This window comes from Vicia villosa, unplaced genomic scaffold (assembly GCF_029867415.1).
Source record: "Vicia villosa cultivar HV-30 ecotype Madison, WI unplaced genomic scaffold, Vvil1.0 ctg.003254F_1_1, whole genome shotgun sequence".
NCBI lineage: Eukaryota > Viridiplantae > Streptophyta > Magnoliopsida > Fabales > Fabaceae > Vicia > Vicia villosa.
The window spans coordinates 46,501-59,074 of NW_026706152.1; the positions used below are offsets into that span (position 1 = coordinate 46,501).

The window sequence follows — 12,574 nt, forward strand, 5'->3', positions numbered from 1 at the left end:
CCTTACAACATCTACTTAAAACTTCACAAATGCTTTTTTCATATATGTCATAGCAATAACTCAAATCAAGAAGCTTTGAATTGCGAAAAATGGAAGCCAACAATATGATGATCTCGTCGTTTATAAATGAATTGTCAATAAAATGTAGAAACTTTAATTGAGGGTTGACATCAACCTTTAAAAGCATCAACATTTTCTACACTCTCACTCTTAACATATATGGATTCTATTTTGATCTCACCAAGTGAGTGACAGTTCATAATGAGTGCAAACAAAGATGATTTTGTGAGTTTGGGACATTCATGAAGGTTTATAGATACCATATCAGGTAGTAGCAAAGACAACTCGAAAATATCCATAATTTTTTTAAATACAAAAATTGACTTTTATTTATATTCATTTAAAACATGTTTATTTTATTTTAAATTATAATAAAATAATAAAAATGAATTTTAATTAAAATAATAAGGATAAAAATAGAAGAAAAAAAATTACAAACTATAAATAAGTTACCATCTCAAAAACTAGTAAAAAAGGGGAATCACATGTTGGATACTACTAGTTGTTAGCTAATAGCTTGGGATATAAGAATCCGTTACTTGGCTATGAATGATCAAGATAAACAAACATGTCATAAACATGTCACACATGCACACAGATAAAGCCCCATACAACTACAGAGTCACCTTCATTAGGACTCAGAATACTTTTACCAACGAGAAATTGTTATGAACCTGAGCCAACAATCAGTAGAAGAAAATTATTTATTCTAAAGCTTGATGCAACATCAAAATGCCCAAGAACCAAACAAAATGTTTTACAATTCTAAACCAACATCAAAAGACCTACCCCACCTGACAGAACAAATACACCAGTAAGGAAACAAACTAAGGATAAAACACATCAAGACTTGCAGACACAATACTGCCAATTGATGAACCAAAATAACACCGAAACTGAGTTTCTACACCAAAAACAGCGCTAAAACACAAACCAAATCCGCCGGATACTCCGCAAAACCGCCAATTCAGTAGCAAGGACTTCTATATCACGAATCAAACAGCACGATACTAGGCATCCAAAGAAGGCTTCTTGAAAAGGGACACTTCTCGTCTGACATAGAAGCGCGCCAAATAGACCGACCACTAAACCGCAATCTAAAACTGACTGCCGAAAGACAACACAACCAGAACCTATACGAACAACTCATATATGCTTCTAACACACCCGATACTTCAGCACACAAGAGGACCCCAAATGATATGGCTCCACACTAACACGACCAGCCTGCTGGACCTGCTAAGCCACACCAGAAAAGGCTACTGCTAGAAATATCCACCAGCACAAAGGATTCAAAAGAGAAGTATCTCCCTATTAACTGGTCTACGATTCTCCAGCTAAAACAAACCTGAGATAGAAACTTTAGCAGAGGTAACACTGGAAACGCCTCCTAGACTGACACCCTCCGACGGAAACTGGCTAACACTGAACCAATAACCAGATCGGGTCAAAACCCGGATGCAGACAGCGGATAACCAAAACGGCCCTACAAGAAACAGCTGCATCAAAAAACAAAGGCAACCCTGTACCATTCAGAATCCGCAGCGACAAAATACTCGCGATCCAAAAATCCCCCATGCGATAAAACTCCCAAGACACAACAGATAAGCAAACTGCCAGCATCTCAGACTCCAACTCCAAACCACCATATATCCAAACTTCTGCACCAAACATTCGGACCGAAACGCAGGACCAGAACCGACAGCAAATCCAGTCTCCGAAACGACGTAGGAAAATACAAAACCGAAACAGCATACAACGTACATGACAGCAATGGTACAGTCTTGCTCCTTCAGTGGGATGGTCATCTTCAATCATATAAGGATCAGGAGGTTGATTGTAATCACCATGGGCATCTCCTTCATCATATTGCCCCCGTCCACTCTGATGCTTATAATGGTCATACTGATCAGGATCATGTTCAGGATCTGCATGTCAATGTCCATGCCCAGGTTGATTTGTACCGCCCATGATGATCATCAGGTTCATAGTCTAGCTCTCTTTCAACATGGAGTTCCTTCTCATGTTTAGATTCAATATGATCATAATCAGTTCCCTATCATGGGATCGTCCCTAGTCAGTTTGCCCAAATTCATAATCCTTATCATTTTTGCGATAACTATCATGTTCTACATCCCGTTCATGATCCCTCTCTAGACCATAAGTCCATAACCCTTCCCCCCTTTATTGTCTAGAAACGACATAATGGTCGGCAATCCTGTTGAGTACAAATACCAATAAACGAGTTAAAATTGAATCAGAGACAAAAATTATTCCCGATCAACATGTTGATCCTCTCGCACCTGGGGCTCTTCAGAACGAGAAGTCCTGACTCCCTGAATATAAATCAAGACTAATCAGAAATTCAGAATTTTCCTTCAACGTTAGAGAGGAAGCGTCCAACAAATTAATTACACAACATTCAACAAGACATATTAAGTATAAGACAATTTAATCCACAGTTCAGCTCATAGGTTGAGCAAACCTAATCCATCATGAACTAAAAATGTTTTATCATGAACAAATCTTGATACAAAAATGTTTCAATTTCAGTCAGTTTTAATGCTTTGGAATTCAGAGTGGAGGTGCAGAGAGGAGATAGCCAGATATGTGTCAAATATTTCCAACAGATAAACATAATGTTTTTCAAAGGGACGGTAAACTTTAGAAATGGTGAATGAATTCCAAACAGCGAAAAACCATACAATTGTCTGGTCCACCACCCAGGTGAGGATTTAATTGTTGCAAATTCTTGGTCAATTGCAACACTAAATATACACATCATAGAATAAGGTCATAATAGTTGATGTTTTCAGTTTTCAAATTTAGTTGTAATTCTACTTCAAGTTTAAAATCAGAAATGAATGAAATCTATGAAACACAAACACAACATCGACACGTCATAAAGTAGTAATAATTTGAGGAAATAAATAAATTGAATGTAAACACTGTCGTGTCGGACACCAAATACACCTTCAATTTGAAGTGTCGATGCAAACGAGAATGAAATTCTATAAAAGATTATTTACCTCCACGAATGTAGCAACTTCTTCGCCCCTACTCTAGTAGTACCTAGCCCACCACCTAGAAGGCAGGATTGCCAATTTGTAACAGTCCTCCCACATTCAACAGCCACAACCCTTCTACTCTCAATTTTCCTACCATCAGCTTGCTTATAAAGCAGCTGCATGATTATCGAAAAAATTTAACATAAATAAAGTAATAACCAGATAAATCTTACTAAAACCATTATCAACCTTTAGTGTCTCTTGTGTGCAGGTATTCAATGAATGCATAAATAACCCTTGGGCTTATTTGACTCAGTATCAGTAACCAGTCAAACCTAAATCATAAGAAACTCGAAACAGGAAGAATAGTTAGAAAAAAAACATCCTGGTAATTAGCTCAACTGAAAATAACACAACATGATATCTCTCAGTCTCACTTCAGACCCAATAAAATACAACCAAAATAAATGACCAAGACAATAATCCTAAATGACACGGCAGACAGGCTCTAAGCTTAATTAGCCATACTCACCTTTAAATCACACAGCTCCTATCATGAGATGCATCACCACCAGTAATAGTTGCAGAAAAACTGATGTATTTCGGCCCAAATTAAGAAAACCATAACATCTTTTCAACAGCTGATATATATGGTAGCATCAAATGTAGGCAAACTAATAATTTAAGCAAAAAAGGAAGAGAATGAAATACTCCCAACATATTTTGAAGAATAAGATGAACAACCATTACCAGAGGATGTATATTGAGATAATTAACCATTAGCACGGATATATTGCGAGATGATAAACCATTACTGGGGATGTGTATCAAGATTTTAAATTTGCAGTAAACTCCTAGAGACTCAAAGTCCTAAGATTTCAAATTCATCCATATGTAGTTGGAATGTTGCAAAGTGTAAATTGACAAAGGAAAATACCGCCCCACATTGCTGCGCTATTATAGCAGAAAAACCAACAATATCTGCCAATATTTACTATTACTGCGAGCCCAAAAACAACCAGTATATCCTTCATGCTAGAAAAAAATACATGATGTAAAACTTAACTGCAGAAATTTGGGATAACATAAATACACTGCACCACAATTATTTTGCAAACTAATAATTAATGCAACTATTTCCTCAAAGATCTTTTCAAAAAGGCAATCAGACACAAAAACTGTCTATAGTACAAACTATCATAAGAAACTATCTCAATCACAGAAACGTGTAGAAACTGCTTCACCATATCAGTAACAAAATTATAGAAAAAGTACAAAATGCATTGCATCCAATTAAACCTCCACAGAAATTCCTTATGAAAAAACCAGACAAAATAAGGAACCTATGTATAACGCATTCAAATTAATAACGCTGAAATAGTTTGTTCTTTATCACTTTTTACACTATGACATTATAGAACAAATTTCCACCACTCTTCAACAAAACATAAATATATTAACTTGTTCTTTGCCAGCTTTAGGTGGTCCCTATATTAATAAATATATTAATCTATAATAATATATAAAGGGATATACCTTTTTGGTCTGACCTTTTTTTATTTCACTATTGCCCCTTGCATAACTGTTTTTTTTTAATTTTAATTTTTAAAACAATTTTTTATTTTTAATTATAAATAAAAAAAACCCTCAAAAATTACTATGAAAAAAACTGAAAATCTATAACAAAATATATACACCTTTTTGGTCTGGCCTTTTTTATTCCACTATTGCCCCCTTACATAACTGCCCATTTGTTTATTTTAATTTTTAAAACAATTTTTACTTTTAATTATACATAAAAAAAACCCTTAAAAATTACTATAAAATAAACTGAAAAATATAAGTGGGAAGTTGAGCATTGAACGGTTTAGCATATAAACTACTTTCGCTTGCATTTGTTTTAACACATCCGTAGGTTAAAAGAAACAAAAATAAAACTGGTGAGAGAAAGAAAAAAGAAGCTTATGTATGAGCATTCAAAAGGAATACGCAGAGATTGTGTTCCAACTTCCAAGTCCATTATAATAGTGTCATAACATTCAAAAGGAATGCGAGTGAGATTGGAGACAAAGAAAGCATGTATCATCCTTTTTCTTTCTTATATGATTTTCTTTTTAAATCTTTTCAAACCATAGTTTGTTGAAATTAACAAGTATTGTGAGAGATTCTTGTTTTGCTTTCATAATTGCTTTCACATTTGCTTTCAAAATAACATTACACACTTACTTTTTGGTTTGACTTTTTTTTATTCTACTATTGCCCCTTGCATAACTGCTTTTTTTAATTTTAATTTTTAAAACAATTTTTATTTTTAATTATAAATAAAAAACCCTCAAAAATTACTATGAAAAAAAACTGAAAATCTATAACAAAATATATACACCTTTTTAGTCTGGCCTTTTTTATTCCACTATTGCCCCTTGCATAACTGCCCATTTGTTTATTTTAATTTTTAAAACAATTTTTACTTTTAATTATAAATAAAAAACCCTTAAAAATTACTATGAAAAAAACTGAAAAATATAAGTGGGAAGTTGAGAATTGAACGGTTTAGCATATAAACTACTTTCGCTTGTGATCGTACATGATCAAAAGAATCGTCAAGGCGTCAGAATCTGGCTTGAAGAGCAAGATGGGGTACCTGCAAGGTCCTCTGATGCTAAAGTCAGTAGCTATCAGAGAATGAAGGTTTAGAGAGTGAAGAATATGATACCTGACCCTCTAGTGAAAGAGGGTATTTATAGCCCTCAGCGTTGGGCCAAGGTTTCCTAATTGGGCCAAATCCAATTGGAGGCCCACGTGCTAGGAAACTGCCAGAACGTCCTTGTGCTAGGGCTGAGTCAGCAGGTGACCCACGTTCTGGATGAGCGTGGCGTAGGATCCGGAGGAGGTTGACCGGATCCTTCGCTGAAGTGTGACGCGTGGTCTTCGCGCCTGGTCAATCCGTAACGGCTACCAAGTAAATGGGCCCAAACGCTTTGTGCCTGCTCGGCTGGTGGGAAGAGCTGGGCCTGCTCGGCCCAGTCCAGAACAGGAGCCCCCCAAGTCATTAGTCTTGTGAGAGTGATGACTTTAACCAAGAGGTTGGCCGAGCAAGAGTACGAACGTTTGTCGTCAACTGGGCTCTCCTCGTACGCTTAGGCCGGTGGGGAGAGGAGCTGCTGCTGGGCGTAAGGCCAGAGGGTGATCGGCTCGTGTTCTCGGAAGCTGGCCGGGGAGGCGGCTGTCCCTTTGGTTTCCACTCGACACGTTTCGGTTGCCCCTTGTCAGAGTGTGACTGACAGGTGGCGGCTGTTGAGACTGCCATTATTGCAGCGCCGTTTTTAGACATAAATGCGGACTGCGCCGCTTGGGTTTTCTAAGTTGCTTCATGACACGTGGCACTTTTCTGTGGATGGAGCCGCCCTGGGGGTGTAGGCAATGATGGCGCCTCCTAGGCTGCCTAGGCCATCATGACACCCTTTGGCCTTCTTTCCCTATATAAGGAGTGAGAAGACCATTCATTTGTCACTTAGTATTTTGCAAACTTCCAAGACTCGCTCACAGCTCCCTTCTTCGTCTCGTACATCTTTCCTCCGCTCCTTCAAGTAAGTTCCTCATCTTCTCCTTGCTTCTATTTAAGTTTTATGTTCTAGCTTTGAGCGCGGCGGGCAGGAATGATGAGTGTAGCGGACAAGGTTGATGAGTGTGCCGAGTAGATCTAGGAGATCGATATTTTTTCTCATGCGTTTGCCGAGTGAGACTTGGGTGAGCCGGGCAAGAATAGTTGAATGAGACGTCTAGCCTTAGGATTATTCGAGGAGAGGTTGAATGCGATGGGCGAAAGAGGTTGGATGCCTCGATTAGGGTGCGTGTTTACTGGAGAGCTAGATGCGTTTGCCGAGCATCGTTGATTGCGGTTACTTTATCTTGCGAGCATCTCTTTCTAATTTAGTTCGCCGGTATTTGGTGGTAGGCAGGATTCTTTCCTCGTCTCTTTTCCTCGCCCTTTCACTTGACTTGCGGTGGAAGGGTGAATTTGACCAGTCGAATTCACTGTTTCCTCTGCTTTTCAGGTAAATGGCTGACGAAAACAAAGACGACGTCGTCTTCGACATATCAGACGGGGACGAAGCTGTTGGTTGCTCGCAGGACGAGGGAATTCCCATCGTCGAGACTTCCCCGAGGGAACTCGAGGAGTGGGTGGCCGTCACTCCGAGGACGATCGCATCGCGTTTCTCGACGCGTCCTAAGGAAGCCTTTAATGTCATCGAGGATCTTGACTCGGACGAGGAGCCTTCCTGGGGCGCCTTCGTGCCTAAGTCTCACCAGAGGATCTGCTCGCAATTCCCTGGTCCTCGTTTTGCTATGTATGAGTTCGTCTTTAAGGAGGTTGGTCTTCGGCTCTCCTTCACTCATTTGCAGCGGAGCATCTTCGGTTGGTTGCGTCTGTGCCCGTCCCAGCTTCATCCTAACGCCTTTGCGTTTTTAAGGGCCTTTGAAATTGTATGTGGATTCTTGGAGGTCGAAGCGACCCTGCCCCTTTTCTTCAGAGTGTTTCATCTGCAGAGGTTGCGCGACCCGGATGGCAAGTGGAGCTGGGTGTCTTTTAAGCAGCCGAAGAAGCTGTTTGCCATCTATCAGGACTCCATCAAACATTTCAAGAGTCGGTATTTTATGGTCAAGCCACTCACTCCTGAGGTCGAGAACCACTTGTTCGAGGAGCGCGAGTATATTCAGGACGGGGTGAAGAAGGTGGGTCCGTCTCCTCGGTTCCCATTGGAGTGGCATCCTGATCACTTCGAGCGTGGGACCGACTATTATATCTTCCAGGATGAGGATCTCAATGAGCGCAACACAGGGGGGTATCAGCGGCTCGCTTCTTTCGTGGACGGGTTCAGACCGGCCGTGTGCACTTATCCCAACGGGGACCCCTTATTCGAAGAAGATGGAGGTCCTATGCTGGAGCCTCGGTATATCAACACAAAAGTCGTCCTCGAGTGCGGGGGTTACGGGGATGCGATGGTCTTGCTAGGTGAGATAACTATTTTTTGTTCGAACAATATCCCTTCGGTTCTAACTCTTTATTTTGCAGGACAAATGGCCGACTTGCATGACAAGGTTGTGAAGATGAGGGCAAAGAATAAAGCAGCTGCCAAGCTGACCGTGAAGCGGACGCAGGTTGAGGAGGTTAAGGCAGCTGCCGCGGGCGCTCCTGATGGTGGCTCCCCTTCGTCGGTCGGGACGACTTCTGGTGGTTCCCCGGCTGGCAAAAAACAAAGGAGCGAAGGGACCCCAGAGGTTCGTCCTCTTATCAACGACAATCCCTCTGGCGATGACATAGTGCTGCCCTCTTGTACTCTGCATAGGGGACTCTTTTCGAAGAAGAATGTTCTGCTCGAGCGAGAGGAGGTGAGGCACATAGTCAGACGGGACAGGGTGTCTCGAGACAAGGATTTGTCTGAGGATCTCGAGGGGATGATGAGGGTGGCCGCCTTGGCGTTGGCTCTCAATGCTCAGAGGGTCTGTCCTCAAAAGGATTATGATGCTTTGTAGACCAAGTATGACACGCTGGAGCACGAATTTGAGAATTATAAAGATAAGTATGAGATCCAAAACGGCATTGTTGAAGATCTCTGCAAGGCGCAGGACAAAATCCGGGCCATGGAAACCGAGGAGAAGAGACTCCGAGATCGGGTTGCCGAACTGGAGAAGTCTCATCTACCGGCTGCCGAGGAGGATGAGGATGAGAAGGCTTTGGCGACCCGCTCTCAGCTTCTGGGCAAGGCGAGGGAGCTGGAGGTCGACTGCGTTGCTACCTTGGGGGTTGGATTTAAGGCCGCGGTGGATCAGCTGAAAGTTCTCAATCCGCGCTTGGTGACAAAGGGAATCGGTCCTTACAATAAGGTCGTGGACGGGAAGATGAACAGGAGGCCCAGGGTGAGGACGACGGTGCCGAGGAGGAGGATGGCGACATCTGATCAGTTTCTTTTTCTTTTTGTGGCCTGCGTGCCAATGCTTTTGTGGCCTGCGTGCCAAGGTAATGTTAGTTGGGCGATGCCCGGATAACTTTTTGGGGTCTGCGCGCCCGTAATTTTTGTAATATTTGGATATCTCCGGCCAGTTTGGTCGGTTTTTAATACTATTATGCATTTTATGCTTAACTCCAATGTTTATCTACGCTGATCCAATGTTTATTGTTGAATATTTTATGTTTGTGCTCGACCGAGGTTTATAGCCCGGGCGTGTGGTGTACGGTCCGGGTGCATAGAGCAGGTGTGCGCCATTAGCGAGCGCGAGACCGCGGTCGGGGCCAAGTGCTCGCGGCTTGAACGGTCCCATCGCAAGCTGGGGTTCTGCCATGCAGGTACTTCCGCGGCGGGTCTTGTCGTAAAGCCCGCCGCGTAGTCGGTCTCGCCTTTTGATAGGGGTTTTTGACTGTTGCTGTCGTGGAGCATTCGCGTCTGCACCATGGCGAGAGTCTGTGTCCGGTTTCCCCTCGTGTTCGATACGAGCGGCTGAGAAGCGTTAGGTTGTATCTAACTGTAATAGCGTATGAGTTTTTCAGCGTTCCAAGGCCGAGCAAGTTTTTCGCCGAGAAGGTTCTCGAGATAATAGGCGCCGTTTTCAGTTTTATCGTAAACTCAGTATGGGCCTTCCCAGTTCGGGGCTAGTGTGCCCTCGCGGGAGTCTTTCATGTTTCTGCGGAGATCTAGGGCACCAACTTCGAAATCGCGCTTGATGACTTTGGTGTTGTGGCGTAAAGCTATCTGTTGTTTCAGCTTTGCCTCTCGGAGGGAAGATCCTGCTCGGATTTCCTCGACCATGTCGAGTTCTTCCTCATAGCTTCGTCGTTGAGTTCTTCTTCGAGAGGTGACTCGGTCCGACGAGAAGGTTCTCGGATCTCCACGGGGATCACGACTTCGGTGCCGTAGGTTAACCTGAACGGGGTTTCGCCTGTGCTTGAATGAGGGGTCGTCCGGTACGCCCAGAGCACACTGTGTAGTTCTTCGACCCAAGCTTTCTTCGCCTCGCCCAACCTCCTCTTCAATCCTCAGAGGATGACTCGGTTGGCGGCTTCAGCTTGCCCGTTCGTTTGGGGGTGTTCGACCGAAGTGAAGTGTTGTTTCGTTCCGAGTTTGGCCACAAACTCTTGAAACTTTCTGTCCGTGAATTGGGTGCCGTTGTCGATTATAATCGCTTGTGGCACCCCGAACCGAGCGAGTATGTTCTGCTTGTAAAAACAGAGCATGTTTTGGGACGTGATTTTAGCGAGCGCTTTGGCTTCTATCCACTTAGTGAAGTAGTCGACGGCGACTACCAGGTATTTGTTTTGGTATGAACCGACCGGGAAGGGTTCGAGGAGGTCCATTCCCCAGGTGGAGAAGGGCCAAGGTGAGGATAAAGATTTAAGCTCGTTCGGAGGAGCTAAGTGCATGTCGGCGTGACGTTGGCATTTGTCGCATTTCTGGACGTGCTCCTTGGCGTCCTGCTGCATGGTCGGCCAGTAGTAACCGGCCCTGAGGGCCTTTCTCGCGAGTGACCGGCCGCCTAGATGTTGTCCGCTGATTCCCTCGTGGAGCTCTTGAAGGATCTCGAGAGCTTGCGAAGCATCGACACATTTGAGGAGAGGAATGGAGAAACCTCGTCGGTATAGTTTGTTCTCGACGATGGTATACGAGCAGGCTCGTCTTTTGATTGCTGAAGCCTCTTTTGCGTCGGTTGGGAGTTCGTCTTTTGTGAGAAAGTTGTACATCGGGGTCATCCAACAGTTGTTGTCGCTAATGGCGAGCATAGGTAGGGGTTGCGCGCCCTTGTCCACGCTCGGCCTTGATAGGATTTCCTGGATCACCGACTTGTTCCCGCCTTTCTTTCTTGTGCTTGCGAGTTTGGATAGTATGTCGGCTCGTGAGTTGTGCTCTCGGGGTATATGCTCTACTTCTGCCTTAGCGAATTTTTTCATCTTGTCCTTGACGAGTGTGAGGTACTCGGAAACCACGTCGTTCTTGGCTTGGTAGTCGCCGCTGATCTGGGATGTAACGAGTTGGGAGTCGGTGTAAATCTTAACCTCCCGAGTGCCTACATCCTCCACGAGTCGTTGGCCCGCTAGGAGAGCTTCGTACTCGGCCTGGTTGTTCGACGTGTTGAAAGAGAGAACCAAGGAAACCTCGATGATGAGTCCCTCTTCGTTTTCCAAGATGATGCCGGCCCCGCTTCCCGAGCTGCTTGAGGCGCCATCTACGTAGATGGTCCACTTATTCTCAGCGATGGCTGGGGGGTTGACGATTGATGTCATTTCGGCTACGAAATCTGCTAGCGCCTGAGCCTTCAGTGCTCTCCTGCTTTCGTATTGTATGTCGAACTCGGAGAGCTCGAGGGACCACCTTAGCATTCTCCCGGCCATGTCTGGTCGACTGAGTAGCTGCTTGATAGGTTGATCTGTTCGAACGAAGATGGTATGGGCGAGGAAGTAGTATCTCAGTCTTCTGGCAGCTGCCACTAGGGCCAAGGCGACTTTCTCGATCTGTTGGTATCGCACCTCTGGTCCTTGTAGGGCTTTGCTGGTGAAGTATACGGGCCTCTGCCCGTCTTCGATCTCCCGGATCAGAGCCGCGCTGACTACCTCGTTTGAGACGTCCAGATAAAGGTATAAGGGCTCGTCGCAATTGGGTCGAGAGAGGACGGGTGGTTTGGAGAGCACTTGCTTGAGGTGGGTTAGTGCTTGCTCGCATTCCTCGGACCATTCGAATGTCGCTTCTTTCCGTAATAACTTAAAGAACGGAAGAGCGTGTTAGGCGGATTTGACGACGAAACGGGATAGTGTCGTGAGCATCCCGTTTAAGACTTGGATGGATTTTTTGTTGTTAGGAGTTGGGAGTTCCGAGAATGCTCGGCATTTATCCGGGTTGGCTTCTATTCCTCGTTCGGTCAAGTAGAAACTGAGGAATTTGCCTGCTCGAACCCCGAAGGTGCAATTTTCCGGGTTGAAGCGAATCTTGCAGGATCTTGCCTGCTCGAATACTCGCTCGAGGTGGGCGGTGTGATCGGAGTCTTCTCGAGATTTGACGATCATGTCGTCCATGTATACCTCGAGAGTATCGCCGATCTCTCCTCGGAAGACCTTGTTCATCATCCGTTGGTAAGTGGCTCCGGCGTTTTTGAGTCCGAAGGGCATTACGTTGTAGTAATAGTTGCCCGACTCGGTCATGAACGCCGTGCACTGTTTGTCGCTCTTCGCCATGGGGATCTGGTTGTAACCTGAATAAGCATCCATAAAAGACAATAATTTGTAACCGGCCGAGTTGTCGACCAGCCTATCAATGTTAGGTAACGGATAAGCATCTTTGGGACATGTCCGGTTAACATCAGCGTAATCAACGCACATTCTCCATTTTCCATTAGATTTTTTAACTAGTACAACGTTTGAGAGCCAAGTTGAATATTTGGCCTCGGAAATAAAATTTGCCTCTAAGAGGTCTTTTACAGCTTTCTCGGCAGCCTCCGCTTTCTCGGGAGACTGCCGACGC

General features: G+C 44.1%; 1 long non-coding RNA gene across 1 annotated transcript; it reads right to left on the minus strand.

Annotated features, from left to right (window-relative positions):
* Positions 1 to 3,166: 3,166 nt before the first annotated feature.
* Positions 3,167 to 3,789, minus strand: LOC131640653 (uncharacterized). The gene is made up of 3 exons (XR_009295304.1): positions 3,601 to 3,789; positions 3,318 to 3,403; positions 3,167 to 3,244 (listed from the first exon to the last, which is right to left on the minus strand). It is a non-coding gene; the product is annotated as an uncharacterized LOC131640653 (long non-coding RNA).
* Positions 3,790 to 12,574: the final 8,785 nt, after the last annotated feature.